We start from the raw sequence: 17,544 nt of genomic DNA, 5'->3' as shown, positions 1-17,544 counted from the left end.
GATATGACCTCAAATTTGTCACTTCGATCACTGTTGGATAGTGAGAAGCTTATCGGATCAAATTTCGATAATTGGTATCGAAAATTAAAGATTATCCTAGAGCACGAGCGGATCCTTGATAATGGATTCGGCACCTGAGGAGCCTGCTCCTAATACCCGAGGAGAACTTTGAGATACTTATTTGAAGTGGCTCAATGACCACACCATAGTTTGTTGCATCATGTGGGCCTCCATGAACGACGAGTTCAGTCAAAAGTTTGAAGAAGCTCAGTCAGAGAAAATGCTTCAAGTGTTGAGGGATTCTTTTGGTACTCCCGACGACGTTGAGCGGCACAAGACTAGTTGCATCATTTTCAATGCCCAAATGAGTGAGGGTGCATCTGTTACCGATCATGTATTATACATGATCGAGCAGATTGAAAAATTAAGCAAACTTGACTTCCCTTTGCATGAACAGCTGGAGAAAAATACGATCCTGAACTCTCTTCCCAAGTCCTACCTGCCGTTCCACAGTCATTTCAGAATGACGAAGCCTGTAGTCAACTTTTAACGGTCTGTTGGGGTTGCTACAGACTTTTGAGAAAGATCATCAGTTCCACAAGGAGACAATGAATCTAGTGGGAGGATCTTCTTCAGGTAGTCGTCGTCTCTTTAAGAAAGAGAAAAAGAAGAAGAATAAGAAAGTGCCGGTACTAGGAGTCAGTCCCAGAAATCCAAGTTCAAGGTTGATCAATGTCAAGCAGAGTGTTTCTTTTGCAAGAAGCAAGGTAACTGGAAGAGGAATTGTCCTCAGTATATCACTTTTCTTGATCCGAACAGGCCAAAGAAGAAGAAGCAATCAATTGCTGGACAAGGTACTTATGTGATAACACCTTGTAACTTCTCTCTTATAGATACAATGATCTAGGTATTGGATACTGGAAGCCCTATTCAAATTTGTAATTCATTGCAGGGTCTTCAGGTCACTAGGAGATTTGGAGAAGGCAAGAGATTCCTGAATGTTAGAGATGGAAAATCAGTGTCAGTTCTAGCTTTAGAAATCATCAAGCTTATATTTGAGTCTCAGTATATTATTCTTAATGAGTGTCATTACTATCTTAGTTTTTTTTAAAATGTTATTTCTGTAGGCCTTTTGGCCAATTCAAATTATGAAATATCAATAAAGAAAAACTTTTGTGATATCATTTTGAATGGTGTTACAATTTTATGTGGATAGTTGAACAATGGTATCTATATTATATTTAGACCTAATATAATATACATTTTAAATAAACACCCTAGAATAGATGATGTCACAGATGCCTACCTTTGACATTGTAGATTTGGTCATATCAATAAGAACAAGATAAATAGATTGGCTCAAGAAGGAATTCTTGATAAACACGATTGTGAATCGTTACCTACCTGTGAGTCTTGTTTGCTTGGAAAGATGACCAAGTCACCTTTTACTGGAAAAGGTGAACGAAATAGTGATGTACTGGGTCTGATACATATTGATGTATGTGGACCCTTGAGCACATGTGCTAGAGGAGGGTATAGCTACTTCATCATGTTCACAGATGATCTATCTAGATATGGGTACGTCTACTTGATGAAACATAAGTTCGAATCGTTTGAAATATTCAAACAGTTCCATAATAAAGTAGAGAAACAAACTAAAAAAAAATATTAAAATTCTTCGATCTGATCGAGAAGGTGAATACCTTTTCAGTGAATTTTTGACATATCTAGGAGAGAACGAGATTCTCTCTCAATGGACTCCTCTAGGGACACTATAGCATAATGGCATCTCAGAAAGGAGGAATCAAACTTTGTTGGACATGATTCGATCCATGATGGGGTTTGCAACTCTGTCGATCTTTTTTTGAAGATATGCACTTGAAACAGCCTGTCTTGTGCTCAATAATATTCCGAGCAAGTCAGTTAGTAAGACACCATATGAGATACGATCAGGATGTAGGTTGAACCTCTCTTACTTTAGAGTTTGAGGGTGTCCAGCTTATGTTAAACGATTACAAACTGACAAGCTCAGTCCTAAGTCTGATAAGTATAAGTTTGTAGGGTATCTCAAAGAAATGAGGAGATATTACTTTAACTTGCCTGCTGAACAAAAGGTGTTTATCAACAGTAAGGCACATTTTTTGAAAAAAAAATTTCTTAGTGAAGGAATAAGTGCCTCTAAATTCAAGCTTGACAAAGTTTGACAGGTAGAAGAATCGACACCAATGATTGAATCTAAATCGAATTTGATGGGATCAAATCTGGAGCCCAATGAACAAACATCTTTAAGGCGATCTAGTAGAGTACCGCATCAGTTGGATAGATACTTAGATTTCTTAATCAGGGATGGGGATCCTGTTGAACTCGATGAGAATAATGAGGATCTGATCACCTACATGGATGCAATGCAGAGATCCAGCTCTGATAAATGGCTTGAAGCCATGAGATCCAAAATGGAGTCCATGAAGGTCAACGATGTATGGATATTAGTCGATCCACCTGAAGGGGTAAAGCCCATAGGATGTAAGTGGGTCTTCAAGAGGAAGAGGGGCACAGATGAAAAGGTGAAAATTTATAAGGCCCGTTTGGTTGCCAAGGATTATCGTCAGCATTATAGTATTGACTATGATGAGATATTTTCTTTTGTGGCAATGCTCAAATCCATTCGGATCATGCTTGCGATAGAAGCATATCTAGACTATAAAGTGTAGCAAATGGATGTGAAGACAGTTTTCCTAAATGAGAGCTGAACAAAGAGGTGTATATGATACAACTAGAAGAGTTCATATCCATAGATGAGTCTAAGGTGTGCAAGCTTCAAAGATTTATTTATGAATTGAAGCAAGCATCTCAGAATTAGAACATACGTTTTGATAAGGTAATTAGAACATATGGCTTCATTAGGAATGGAGAGGAACCCTGCATATATAAGTGGATAAATAGTTTGATAATTATATTTCTTGTGTTGTATGTGGATGATATTCTCTTAATCAAAAATGATGTCCCTACATTACAGGAATAAAAGTGTGGCTGTCGTCACAATTCTCCATGAAAGATCTGGGAGAAGTAGCCTACATCCTAGGGATAAAGATCTATAAGGATAGATCTAAAAGGTTGCTTGGACTCTTCCAATCCACGTACATAGATACTATGCTGAAAATAGTTCAATATGGAGAATTTCAAGAAAGACTATCTTCCAATAGGTCAAGAAATTTTTCTTTCGAAAAGAGATTATCTGACAACTCCTCAAGAGAGAGAGCATATGAGTAGAGTTCTATATGCTTCGATAGTGATTCTATTATGTACGTCATGATATGTACGAGACCAGACGTGGCATACTCATTAGGGATAGTGAGTAGATACCAGTCTGATCCAGGAGAAAACCACTGGAAGGTCATAAAGACCATTCTTAAGTATTTAAGAAATACTAAGAAGCAGTGGCTTGTGTATGGTGAAACTAACTTGAAACTCGTGGGGTTCACCGACTCCAGCTTTCAGTCAGACCATGATGATAGTAAGAGTATGTTGGGTTATATTTTTATCCTAAATGATAGAGCAATCTGCTGAAAAAATTTCAAGCAAAATACTGTGGCAGACTCTATTTGCGAAGCAGAGTATATCACGGCATCCAATGTTGTGAAGGAAGCTGTATGGTTGTGAAAGTTCATCGATGAGCTCAGAGTGGCACCCTCTGTTGATGGCCTTATCTTGTTATACTGTGACAATACTGAAGCCATTGCTCAAGCCAAGGAGTCGAGAACTCATCAGTGCACCAAATATATTCTGTGCCATTATCATCTTATCTGAGAGATCGTGGATCGAGGTGACATCGACCTTCAAAAGATGGTGGAAGGGAGAACCTGGCCAACCCATTTACTAAAGCTCTCAGAATCAAGAAGTTTGATGATCATAAATTGAAGATGGGTATACGATACTATACCGATTGGCTTTAGTCCAAGTGGGAGTTGTTGGAAAATATATCTCAAAGCCAATCGTTAGACGATTATGCTCATCTTGTAAACTGTATATGAATTTTTATTAATAAAAGTTATTTGATATTTTTATTACAAATGGATCTTCTTTGAACTCTTATATTGTAATGAAGTCCTTAGGACTATATATATTAATCGACAAAGGAGGATTTATCATTAAGTCCTTAAAATTGTTTGCGATCAAATGATATGCTATTATTAGGACGATAGCGATATCAAGTGTAGGTCATTGTGTGCCATATGAATTGATTGTTGTCTTAACCAAAGAGTGTAGAGATACTGTTATGACATGCAGATGAAATGTAGGAGTACATTCACATCGAACGTGATCATGTGTCGAATACTCTACTGTCAAGAGTAGCTTGTGAAGGATATGGGTATAAGTGCTCCTTCGATTTGAGACCACCATGGTGACTTGTAAGCAACTCATTGTACTTTAATATCAGACTATCTAAATTTTTAACTTAGTGACGGAAGGATACTAGGTGCAATCAAGTACTTATCAAGTCGGTATGTGAGTCAAGATGGAATTGATCCCTTTGAATTGGTGGGAGATATGCATCAGTGGATTTCAATTTAGCAAAACTTTAGTCAGAATAATTCATGAGATAGATTTGAAAGGTTGAAATATAATATGATCGACTTAATTAGGGTTGACAGTTAAACTCTAAGTCATCTTGAGCATTTGGGTCAAAGATATGAATTATACGATAACCATACACCAGTAGGTTTTAGAAGGTTGCTTTGCAACACTTTAACCCATCCGGTCGTTGGATCATCATTGCTAGATGGTTACATCGATTGGTATAGAAAGTTATTCTTATGCTATCAGCTTAGGTTTGAACCTATGGGGTCACATGTACTAGAAGAATTGATCAGATCTGATGGCTAAAGAGTTCAATTAGATTATGACTCTGGTGAAGAGTCCTACTTAGACTAGGACTCTGTGGGAGAGTCCCACTGGTATTAGGACTCTATCATTTATGGAGAATTAATTAGTAATTATATTACTAATTGACTCAATTTGATTGAGTAAAAATCTTTGGAATAAGTCTAATCGAATTAGATTCAGTTTGACTTAGATTGGGATTGATATGATCAAACCCAATTATAAGAGAAATTTGATCCTGATTTGATCAGGATTTGGACTCAGCTAATTCTTAATTAAGTTAGAAATTTGATGAGAAAATTAGATTTTTAATTAGATTATATTTATTTTTATCAGTGGTTTCAATCCAAATTTGATTTGGATTAGAATTGAATTAGAAATGAAGAGTTCAAGTCAGACTAGGACTCTATCCTTATCTTTTGCGCCACATCGGATCCATATCAATTTCTCCACGTCTAATTAGATTTAGGTTGTGATTTTTGGTATCATAAGAGAGGATCTAATAAGGGTGGTCAGCTATGACTAATGAGTCATAATATTATCTCTTGCCTAATTCGAATGCGATCTGAATTAAAGATAAGATGCAGACTAGGAAAGAGATTTTTCGTATATGGTATATTATTGGAGTTATATTATTTTTTTTCTTATTTTTCTTGAAGAATTCTTTGGCATGTAAAACTTTATATTTCTTCTCCACATCTTAATAATTTTTTTGAAATTTTTGGGGATGCCCAAAAAGGGATTTTGGCATTGATTCATGTCATCCTTTCTTGGAAAGTCCTAATTCCTAGTCTATAAAAAAGGGACCCCTCTCTTGGATGTTCCATGATCAATTTTTTTATAAATTTTTTATTTTTAAAGCCTCTTCTCCTCCTCCTCTCTTCCTCTTCTAGTTCTTCTATCATTTTGGAGTGTCCAAGGTACTTGTAAAAGAATGTCAGCTGTCGAAGTTGTTCGCAGACTAGCATCTCCAAGCCCCTAATCTGCACCAGTCTTCATGCAAATTTTTTTATTGAGGCTAGACAATTTTGTGTGGCTACGAGTGATCAGAGGAACACTCTATCTAACTATTGGATCAGAAGAGATCAAGATCAAAATTTATTTGGTAATAATCTCTAACTTATTTTGATTCCTATGGTAGATCTAATAGTTGATCTAGAATTTCAGCATCGATAAGATTGATATGAATTTTATTTTTAGATCTAAAGTACATATTTTTTATATCAAAAATTTTGATATGGTAGTCTAAGTTTAGATCTTATACATGTGATTAGGATTAAATTATTTAATCAATTATTTCTACTGCATAAAATTTTTAATTACATGTACTGTACTACCATAAATTTTTTTCAACAAGGGCCTTTCCAATTAGGTCTGATTTTTTTAGAAAAAAAATTAAATTAAAAGATAAGAGATCTTATGAGATAAGATCTAACCTTTTTAGCCTGATTGGATAATGATTTGAAATCAAGAAAGGCCTATTTAAGGAGATGGTCTCCTATGGTTTTATTATTATTGAATTTTGAGAATTCAAACCTCCACCTCTCCCCTCTTCATGCCTCATCCTCTCTCCCTCTTCTCATTCCAACACCCAAGGATTGGGCATCCATCATCCCACATGCCTGAGTTGAGAGGTGTCTCTTCTACAGTAAGGAATAAGGAGAAAAATCCTGTAGTTTAAGGGTTGAGGTTGCAGTCAAGATTAATTATTGATTAAGGTTTAAAGAGACTAAAATTCTACTTAGACAAGAAGGATTTTCCATGAGAAGAAGGATTCATGATTGATCTCGATGGATACCTATAGAGATCGGACATGTATGCTGTTAGAAATTATGTCCTAAAATCAATCGTGTGACGATTGAGTTCATCTTTGTATATGAATTATTGATTAATAAATAAAAATTATTCTAATATTTTTTATCATAAAGTTACATCTTTCTTGAATTCTTGTGTTATGATGAAGTCCTTAGAACTATGTTAGTGTATGATAAAGAGAGGATTTATCGTATAGTTCTTAAACATATTCACGACCAAATGATACATCATTACAGGATGATGACTGCTGGTGCAGAATTCCACTGATGTCGGAGAAGCTGGAGTCGAGGAAATCACGGCTGCCGTTGGAACCTGCAAGGGAAGTCTTAATTCTGTTGGTGCAGAATTCTGCCGATGTCGGAGAAGCTGGAGTCGAGAGAATCACGACCGCCGCTGGGACCTGGAAGGAAAGTCTAAACCAGAGTTGGGGGTGCTCCAGTAAAATCCTTCGATGCTCAAGTTAGTACTCTGCTTCAACAAAAATGGAGCACTCGAATAGAATTTTAGCAGAGTTTAGAGATAGTGCTTAGAGCTTAGAGGAGAACGTATCTGGGGGATCTCTTTTATAGATGGAAGAGCATAACCGATTGACAGCGACGTCTGTAACTGTCTGGTAGTGGGCCGTTCGGGGCCACATAGAGTTTTTTACGGAGAGTAGTGGTGTCTGTAACTACCTGGTAGTGGACCATTCGGGGCCACATGGAGTTTGTTACAGAGAGTGGAGTGGTGTCTGTTGTCACGACTTGCCGGGGAGTTCGGGCCGGACGGCTGGAGCTCGATTGGGACGTCTGGTGGAGTGAAATAGCTCTCTGTTTCAGCAATCTAAGAGAAGCTCAGATGTTTTTGAGGTTGCTGACAGGTTAACTATTGTTGGGTGCCTTAGGCATTGATGCTGCAGATAGAAGTCATTTGCTGTAGAAGCCCGGACGAAAATTTTTTGTTGGAGAAATCTGGCTGGAGTCCGATTGCTAGAGAAGTCTGTCTGAAATTTATTTGATGTAGAAGCTTGTCTAAAGACTGTCTGTTGGATAGGTCCGGTTGCATGAGGAATCTGACAGAAGGTCGACCGATAGCAGATTCGGAAGGCGTTGTGGAAGTTCGTCTGCTGGAAGAGTCTGGAGGACACTATGGAAGGTCGACCGCTGGAGGGGTTCGGAGGAAATTTATCCATTGGAGGGGTCTGGTTGGCACTGTTGAAGTCCGGTTGGCGCTGTTGAAGGTTGATGGCTGGAGAGGTACAGAATACACTGGAGATAGTTGGTCACTGTAGAAATTCGACTGCTGAAGCCTGTCCGTTGTAGAAGTTCATCTGAAATCCATCTGCTGTAGAAGTTCGGATGGAGTCCGGTTCTTGTAGGATTCTTGAAGGAGGCCGCTTACTGTAGAAGCTCGGATGGAGATCGATTGTCGTGGAAGTCTGGATGGAGATCGTTTATTGTAGAAGCTCAGATGAAGTCCACTTGCAATAGAAGTTCAGACAGAATTCACTTACTGTAGAAGCTCGGATGAAATTCGAAAGGCGGTCAACCATCGTAGAAACTTGGATGGAGTCTAATTGCAATAGAAGTTCGAACGGAATTCGCTTACTGTAGAAACTCGGATTAAATTTAGAAGGTGGTCGACCACCGTAGAAACTTAGATGGAGTCTGGTTACTGTAGAAGTCCTACTGCTGGAGAAGCCCCGACATTGACGAAGTCTGGAAGAAGCTCGGAGTAAAGTCGATCATGATAGGAGGAAGTTTGGAAGAGATTCAGAGAGTAGTCGATCACTATAGAAAATTGACTGATAGTGAAGCCCAGAGAGCATTTGGAGCAGTCCAATAGACGACTGAAGGAGCTTATTATTGGAGAAGTTCGGAGGGTACGGTAGGAGTTCGAACGTTGGAGGAATCTGAAGGACACTGTGGAAGGTCGATTGCTGGAGGAGTCTGGATGGTACTGTGGAAGCTCGGACGGTCGGGGGAGTTCAGAAAGACACCGCACAAGGTCGGAAGCTGGAAGAGTCCTGGGAGAGTTGGCCTCTTATGAACTTTGGCTGGGGTTATTTTATACCCAACACTAATCCTCCTATTTTCGAGTTCGGGTTTCGAATGAAGGAAGTACAGAGAAATTTTCACAGCCGAAGTTGCCCCCCTTTATTTTCGTACTCAATTATTTCCAGATATTTTGGCATTTGGCGCACCGACGCTGGAGTCTATTCTTGCTCTGAGTTGTCATTTACTGAGCTTCTCTTGTCTTTTGTCTTATTCGATGTCGATATTGTTTGAAGGTTCCTGATCATCACCGCATTGATTTGCCCTTTTTGTTCATGACCGAAGGTCTTTTCAAGGCCATTCGAATTTGATGCTTTCTTCCGGTATTCGAGATTGGGGCCCGAACTTTTTGTTACTTTGAGGAAGTCTATTTTCTCCCGCTAGTGTTGGGTTCCCCCTTAGAGATTGAGGATTTTTGACAAGAGTTTTCTTCCTCGTTGAGACGAGGTCCCTTGTGTCTTGGATGTAGTTTATTTTTTCCTTATCTTTGGCGCAGCTCGTCGCTTTCCCTTTTTCTCTCTTTTTTTTTTTATGTTTGGGTAAGGGTTTTCTCTCTGCTCCTAACAAGATTGTAGGGGTGTAGAGGAGCCATTAAGAAGGCTTTTTTCTCATCTGATCTTAAACGACCAGGTCTTCATTTGTGTCAGGACGAGGTTCTCCTCCTATTCTCGACACAGTCAATTTCAGCTCATGTTAGGATGAGATTTTCTCCTGTTCCTAACAGGGCTATGGGGGCACATAAGGGCCATTGCGAGGGCCTCTCCCCTCATCTGGTCTCTTAATAATCAGATCTTCGACTTTGCTCATGTTAGGATGAGGTTCTCCTCCTGTTCCTAACATGGCTGTGGGGGTGCATAAGGGCCGTTGCGAGGGCCTCTCCCCCCATCCGGTCTCTTAATAATCGGATCTTCGACTTTGCTCATGTTAGGATGAGGTTCTCCTCCTGTTCCTAACATGGCTGTTGGGGCGCATAAGGGCCGTTGCGAGGGCCTCTCCCCCCATCCGGTCTCTAGATAATCGGGTCTTCGACTTTGCTCATGTTAGGATGAGGTTCTCCTCCTATTTTTAACATGGCTGTGGGGGTGCATAAGGGCCGTTGTGAGGGCCTCTCCCCCCATCCGTCTCTTAATAATCGGGTCTTCAACTTTGCTCATGTTAGGATGAGGTTCTCCTCCTGTTCCTAACATGGCTGTGGGGGCGCATAAGGGCCATTGTGAGGGCCTCTTCCCCCATCCAGTCTCTAAATAACTGGGCCTTCATTTGTGTCGGGATGAGGTGTTGGGAAATGTGTCCCAAAAAGCCAATCGTCAAGCTGTTGACGGTTGAGCAACCAAGTATTGTAATTGATTTGTTAATAAATAAAATATATTTGGCATCTTCATCATAAGCTTTCATCTTCTAATGAACTCCGTTGTTATGATGAAGTCCTTAGGACTATTTAGGTTCGATAAAGAGAGATTTATCGATTAGTCCTTAAAACTGTTCACGACCAAATGATAGGCTGTTAATAAGGATGACAGCTTCTATCGAGCATAGGTCGCTGTAGGCCATATGGGTTGGTTGTCCTCTTAACCAAGGAGTGTGGAGACACTGGTATGGCATACAGGTGAGATGTAAGGGTACATCATCATTGAACGTGACCAACTCCAGAGTATTCTACTGTCGAGAATATCTCTGATGGGATATAGGTATAAGTGTCCCTTAGACCTGAGATCGCCTCAGTGACTTGCAAGCAACTCACTGTGCTTTGGTACTGGACTAACTGAATTTTTAATTCAGGGACGGAAGGCTTCTGGGCACAGTCAAGTACTTGTGAAGTCAGAGTGTGATCGAGATGGGATTGACCACTCCAAGAGTTGGAGAAGAATGAGTCGCTGTATTTCAATTTAGCAAAATCTTGGCCAGGGTAATCCATCAGATGGATTTGATATTTTGAAATACAATGTGACAACCTGATCAGAGTTGACAGTTAAACTCTGGGGTGTCCTATGATCATTTTGGTCAAGGGGATGAATTATATGAAAACTATATCCGCATGGGTTCTAAGGATGTTGTTCTACACATTCGACCTATCCGGTCGTCGGGTACCATTGCTAGATGGTCACTTCGATTGGTATAGGAATTTATTCCTATGCTACCGACTTAGGTTCGGACCTATGAGGTCACACACATTAGAGTTCATGATCCGATCAGATGGTTGATCAACGATTAAGAATCGTTCTAGGGTTAAATGATCAATATGATTGACATTTAACCCAGTGCAAGTGTTGCAGGAGGATCTATTAGCAATTTGATTACTGATTGGCTTAATTTGATTAAGCCAATGGGCTGAGATTAAGTCTAATTAAATATGATTTAATTAGATTTGGTTTGGGCTTGATTGGATCAAGTCCAATTGGTTTATTGGATAAGCCAAGTGCAAGGAAAAACTAGTCCTAGTTCAACTAGGACTTGGGTCAATCTAATTTTTAATTTGATTAGAAAATTAAATCAGATTTAAATCTAATTTAATATGATTAAATTAGGTTCTTAATTGGGTTAAGATCTATTTTAATTGGGTTGATCTAATTTTGATTTGATTTGGTTTGAGAAACCAAATTAAAACAAGTCATAAGACAGAATCCTAGTAAGACTAGGATTCCACCTTGCGCCACATAAGCCTTCTCCACGCCCTCTCTCTTATTCAACGCCAATCTCCACTTATTTTGTGCAACAAAAGCCCTCTCTCAGATCTCTCCCATGTTCACAAAAGGTCTCCTCTCTTCTTTCTTACATGGAAGGTGGTTTGGATCAAATCTAAAAGGAATAAGTTTGGATTTCGAATTCTATGAGATAGAGTTTTAGAAATCCAAAACTCTTTCAATTTTGCACCGAATTTATCCAAATTTTTTTTGGAATTTTTGTGGATTTTAGGGTATACATTATGCATCCTTTTCTGTTGATCCACACACAAAAATATGAAGGAGGTGCTCAAGAGTTGGGCGTCCCTTAACTCGCCATGTTTGGATAAGCCTTGACTAGGTGTTTGACCTAGACAAGGACTCTATCATATCTCTCTATATAAGATGAGTTTCTTTGTAAAATTTTAAAAAAAATTAGAGATTTGAGAGACCTTTGTGCCATCCAAAAATCAGAGAGAAATACCTTTGGGTCGTGGAGATATAAAAGACACAAGTTTGGGTGTCTAGAGAGAAAAATGTGAAGAAGAAGAGGGTCTTCTTCTTGGGTTTTTGTTTTCACATCTTTCCTCCCTTCATCTTGAGTTTCCTGAGAGTGTCTCAGATCTGAAACTCCTCCTTCTACTTTTCATCTTTGGAAGAGTCCAAATCAAGAAGAAGGAGGCACCTGATCAACCATCAAAGAAGGATCGGCGCAGTACTAGCATATTGTGCTGATTTCCTGAAGCAGGACTTCTGATCGAGATTCGTGGGCTCGTGTGGACGACTCCTAGAGGCCGGACGCATGTGCGGCTTACAACATCATCCTCAAGCCCAGATCAGCAAGGTTAGAACGTCTAACTTGCAAGGTAATAGATCTGATCTATTGTTTAATACATACATTAGATGTAGTATAGAAACATGTTGATATGATCAACATGTAGTTCATGCTATATTTATATATTTTAATTTTGATTTAATGCCATGTAATAATCATGTAATAGGATCTTAGATCTAGGGATTTTTTGATCTTAGAAAATAAATTTTGATTTATTTTAGTCTTCCGCTGTATGATCTTGAAAATATTTCAAGATCTAACCCTCTTTTTCAAGATCTAACCCTGAAACCCTAGATCTGGTTCCTTCAATTGGTATCAGAGCCAGGTTCTTTATTACATGATTATTTATACATGCTTAGATTAATTTTTAGATTAGATCTAATTTATAATCTGATTATTAAATCTGAAATTAAAATTTTAGATCAATCACAAACTGCAAGGTTGTCCTGCTGTAAGGTTTACCCCTTACAGTGCAAAGGTTGTCCTAGTTTGTGTAGATCTATCTTTAATCATAAATTTATTAGATATGATCTAGATTAAATTTATAATTTATTAGATTTAAAAGATGTTTAAATCTGAAATAAAATCTCTTTCTTAATAATTTTTGTGCAAAGAAATTGTTTAAAGTTGAAATTATTTCAATTACATGAACCTGTTTAGATTAGATCTAAAGTAGTTTCATGTTTATTTCACTTGCATCTTGATTATGAATCAAACATGCAATATGGTTGATAGAATCATATTATAAAATTATTTTATAAATATAAAAATTATTTTTTGAAAAGCCGAACCCAACCCTCATCCCAAAACTTAATTAAGAATTAAGAAGTTGTTTGATTAGGTTCTAGGATTGTGAATTAAAGAACCTAAGATACAAATCATAACACATTGGGTTAATGGGTTAGTGAGAATTAGGTCCATTAATTGGGTTAGACCTATGGTTAGATTAAAGATGGACTTAATTAGAGAATTGACTAAATCTAATCAATTGTTGTCTTAGATTAGGTCAAGGATTCTGTAGATCAATTACAATAGTTGTAGTTGGTCAAGTCCATGTCTTTAACGAGAACCAAATGGACTTGATTCTTGGCTAAGCAGTCTAGCACGAACTGTTAGGTTGATCTAATCGAAACTAATTAAACCAGTTGGTGTCTAAGGTAAACCAGACCGGTGGTTTTTAATTGGGAGCCCGCTTACCTAACCATTTCTGATGGTGTCTAAGGCAAGCTTTGGCAGACCCTCCCACTGATCGAACTTACCTGGCCTCTTGGTGAAATTATATTTTGATCGGATCACTTGACTATTCGAGCTGACCCATGTCAGCTAGGTAAATCAGTGTGACTGATTTAGGTGCTCCTAGACCAGCCCTGGTCTCCCTTAAGCTGACTTGGTGAAGCCAGTGGGAGGATCATGATAAGCTGGTTCATCTGACCTCATCCTCTAAATTATTTAAATATTCTAAAATTATTAGATCCTTAAAATGACAAAGTTATGGAGATAACTGAGTCATAGCCTCCCATTAAGGTGTTTGATAATGAGTCCATTAACTCAATAATCATTGCAGACCCAAAGGCCTGGTGCTTGTTGACTAATGGAATTATCACTCATCATATGATGACTTGGAAGTATCTCTCTAATGGTGGTTAGGTGAGCCAACCAAAGTTGGGCTTAATCATTCGTTGGTTAGATACACCAAGTATGATCATGTTAATGGTTGGACCTAACCGGATCCTTACAGTGGAGGCCAAAGCCTACTGATTAGGTTTCTGGGGCAAAATTAAAATTACTAGAAATTGTTTAGAGAAACAATTGGTTATGAACCTACCCTTAGATGTACATGGGTTGACCAACCAAAATTGGGCTTGTGTGCAGTCTAAGTGGATTCTAGTACCCGCTAAGGAATTAGGGTAATTCCTCGAGTTGGAGGTAGAGGCTACCAATTCGAATAAAATAGTGGGAGAAACCTTTTGATTAAAGTCCAAATCTTTAGGTTTAATGAATCAATTACTAATTAGGTTATTGTTCTCTTTTATGCAGATATGGCCACTTCCCTATCGCTCCGATCATTGTTGAACAATGATAAGTTGGTGGGACCCAATTTCGGTAGCTGGTACCGAAAGTTGAAGATTGTCCTAGAGCATGAACGGATCCTATATGTGATAATAGATCTTGCACCTGAGGAGCCAGCTGTCAATGCACGTGGAACAATCAGAGACACTTACCAGAAGTGGCTCAGTGATCGGACCACGGTGCGCTGTATCATGCTGGCTATCATGAGCGACGAGTTCAGTCGCAGATTCGAGACGGCTCAGCCAAAGGACAAGCTTCAAGTGTTGGAGGATGCCTTTGGCACACCCGATGACGTGGAGAGGCACAAGACTAGTTGTGCCATCTTCAACGCCAAAATGCGGGATGGTGCCTCTGTCACTGATCATGTATTGTACATGATCGAGCTGATGGAATGATTGAGCAAGCTCAACTTTTCCTTGCATGAGCAGCTTGGGAAAGATGCAATACTGAACTCGCTGCCCAAGTCTTATCTCCCATTCCTCACTCATTATAGAATGACAAAGCCTGAAGAGAACTACCACGGGTTACTGGGGTTGCTTCAGAACTTTGAGAAGGATCACCAACTTCACAAGGAGTCGGTGAATTTAGTGGGAGGTTCGTCTTCTGGTTCTCAACCTTTTGAGAAAGGGAAGAAGAACAAGAAGAAGAAAGTAAAGAAGGTGCAAGTTCAGGCTAGGACATCAGTGCAGAGCCAGACCAAAAAGGTCAAGCCTGATAAGAGTCTATTCTACTGGCAAGCACCCTAGATTAGATAGTGTGTCAGATATCTACTTATGGCACTGTAGGCTAGGTCATATAAACAAGAACAGAATAAACAGGTTGACTCAAGAGGGAATCCTCGAAGTCAGTGATTGTGAATCACTTCCAACCTGTGAGTCCTGTCTTCTTGGTAAAATGACCAAGTCACCTTTTACTGAAAAAGGTGAGAGAGCTATTGAGCTCTTGGGCCTAGTACATACTGATGTATGCGGGCCCATGAGCACCAGTGCTAGAGGTGGATATTTCTACTTCATAACTTTCACGGATGACCTATCCCGATATGGATATGGCTATCTGATGAAACATAAGTCGGATTCATTTGAAATGTTCAAACGATTCCGAAGTGAAGTAGAAAAATAAACTGGAAAGAGTATTAAAACTCTTCGATCTGATTGAGGAGGAGAGTACCTTTCTAGTGAATTTCTCACATATCTAGGAGAGAATGGGATTCTCTTCCAATGGACTCCTCCAAGAACATCACAGCATAATGGTGTGTCTGAAAGGAGGAATCGGACTCTGTTAGACATGGTCTGATCCATGATGGGTTTTGCTAGCTTGCGATATCCTTCTGGGGATATGCACTCAAATCGACCTGTTATATGTTAAATAGGGTTCAAGTAAGTCTGTAATCAAGACTCCATATGAGATATGGACGGGACGTAAGCCAGCACTTTCACACCTTAGGGTCTGGGGGTGCCCGGCCTATGTCAAACGATTAGTCACAGACAAACTTGGACCTAGATCTGATAAATGCTCATTCATAGGGTACCCCAAAGAGACAAAAGGATATTTTTTCTACCATGCTGATGAACAAAAGGTGTTCATCAGCCTTAAGGCAATCTTTTTAGAAAAGGAGTTTCTTGGTGAAGGAACCGTTGCCTCTAAGGTTGAACTTGATGAAGTTCAACAGGTAGAAGGACCGACACCAATAGCTGAACCTGAGTCGGATATGATTAGATCAGATCTGGAGCCCAATATACCTGTACCATTAAGGCGATACGGTTGAGTACCGTGTCAGCCGGACAGATACTACGGATTTCTTGGTCTGGGACGGTGATCCCATCGAACTTGATGAGAATAATGAGGATCCGATCACCTATATGGATGCTATGCAGAGACCTGATTCGAGAAATGGCTTGAAGCCATGAAATCCGAAATGGAGTCCATGAAGGTCAACGATGTATGGACATTGGTTGACCCACCTGAAGGGGTTAAACCCATTGGGTGTAAATGGGTCTTCAAAAGGAAGAGGGGCGCAGACGGAAAGGTGGAGACCTATAAAGCCCGTCTGGTTGCCAAGGGGTATCGTCAACGCTATGGTATTGACTATGACGAGACATTTTTCCCTGTGGCAATGCTCAAATCTATTCAGATAATGCTTGCAATAGCTGCCCATCTGGATTATGAGATCTGGCAGATGGATGTAAAGACAGCTTTCCTGAATGGAGAGCTGACTGAAGAGGTGTATATGATACAACCTGAAGGGTTTACATCCACAGATGAGTCCAAGGTGTGCAAGCTTTAGAGATCCATTTATGGACTGAAGCAAGCTTCTCGGAGTTGGAACATGCATTTTGATAAGGTGATCAAAACGTATGGCTTCATTAAGAATGGAGAAGAGCCCTGCATCTATAAATGGGCAAATGGTCCAGTTGTGGTATTCCTTGTCTTGTACGTGGATGACATTCTCTTAATCGGGAATGACATCCCCATACTACAGGGAATAAAAGTTGGTTGTCATCACAGTTCTCCATGAAGGACTTGGGTGAAGCATCCTACATCCTAGGGATAAAGATCTATAGGGATAGATCTAAAAGGATGCTTGGGTTATCCCAGTCCATGTACATAGACACTGTGCTGAAGAGGTTCAGCATGAAAAATTCCAAGAAGGGCTATCTACCGATAGGCCATGGAATTTCTCTCTCTAAGAAGGATTGTCCGATAGCTCCTGAAGAGAGAGAGCGTATGAGTAGAGTCCCATATGCTTCAGCTGTGGGATCTATCATGTACGCCATGACATGTAAAGACCAGATGTGGCATACTCACTAGGAGTAGTGAGTAGATACCAATCTGATCCTGGAGAAGATCACTGGAAAGTGGTTAAAGCCATCCTTAAGTATTGAGAAATACTAAGGACCAATGGTTGGTTTATGGCGAGTCAGATCTGAAACTTGTGGGGTTCACAGACTCCAGCTTCCAATCTGACCATGATGACAGCAGGAGCATGTCGGGTTATATCTTTACTCTGAATGGTGGAGCCATCTGCTGGAAGAGTTTCAAGCAGCATACTGTGACAGACTCTGTTTGTGAAGCGGAGTATATCATAGCATCAGATGCCGCGAAGGAGGCTGTGTGGTTGAGAAATTCATCAACGAGCTCGGAGTAGCACCCTCCCTCGATGGTCCAGTCCTGCTCTACTGCGACAGCACTGGTGCCATAGCTCAGGTGAAAGAACCCAAAGCACATCAGCGGACGAAGCACATCTGCGCCG

The sequence above is a fragment of the Elaeis guineensis genome, chromosome 11 (genome assembly GCF_000442705.2).
Source record: "Elaeis guineensis isolate ETL-2024a chromosome 11, EG11, whole genome shotgun sequence".
Classification (NCBI taxonomy): Eukaryota; Viridiplantae; Streptophyta; class Magnoliopsida; order Arecales; family Arecaceae; genus Elaeis; species Elaeis guineensis.
Note: the sequence above shows the minus strand (reverse complement) of the source record.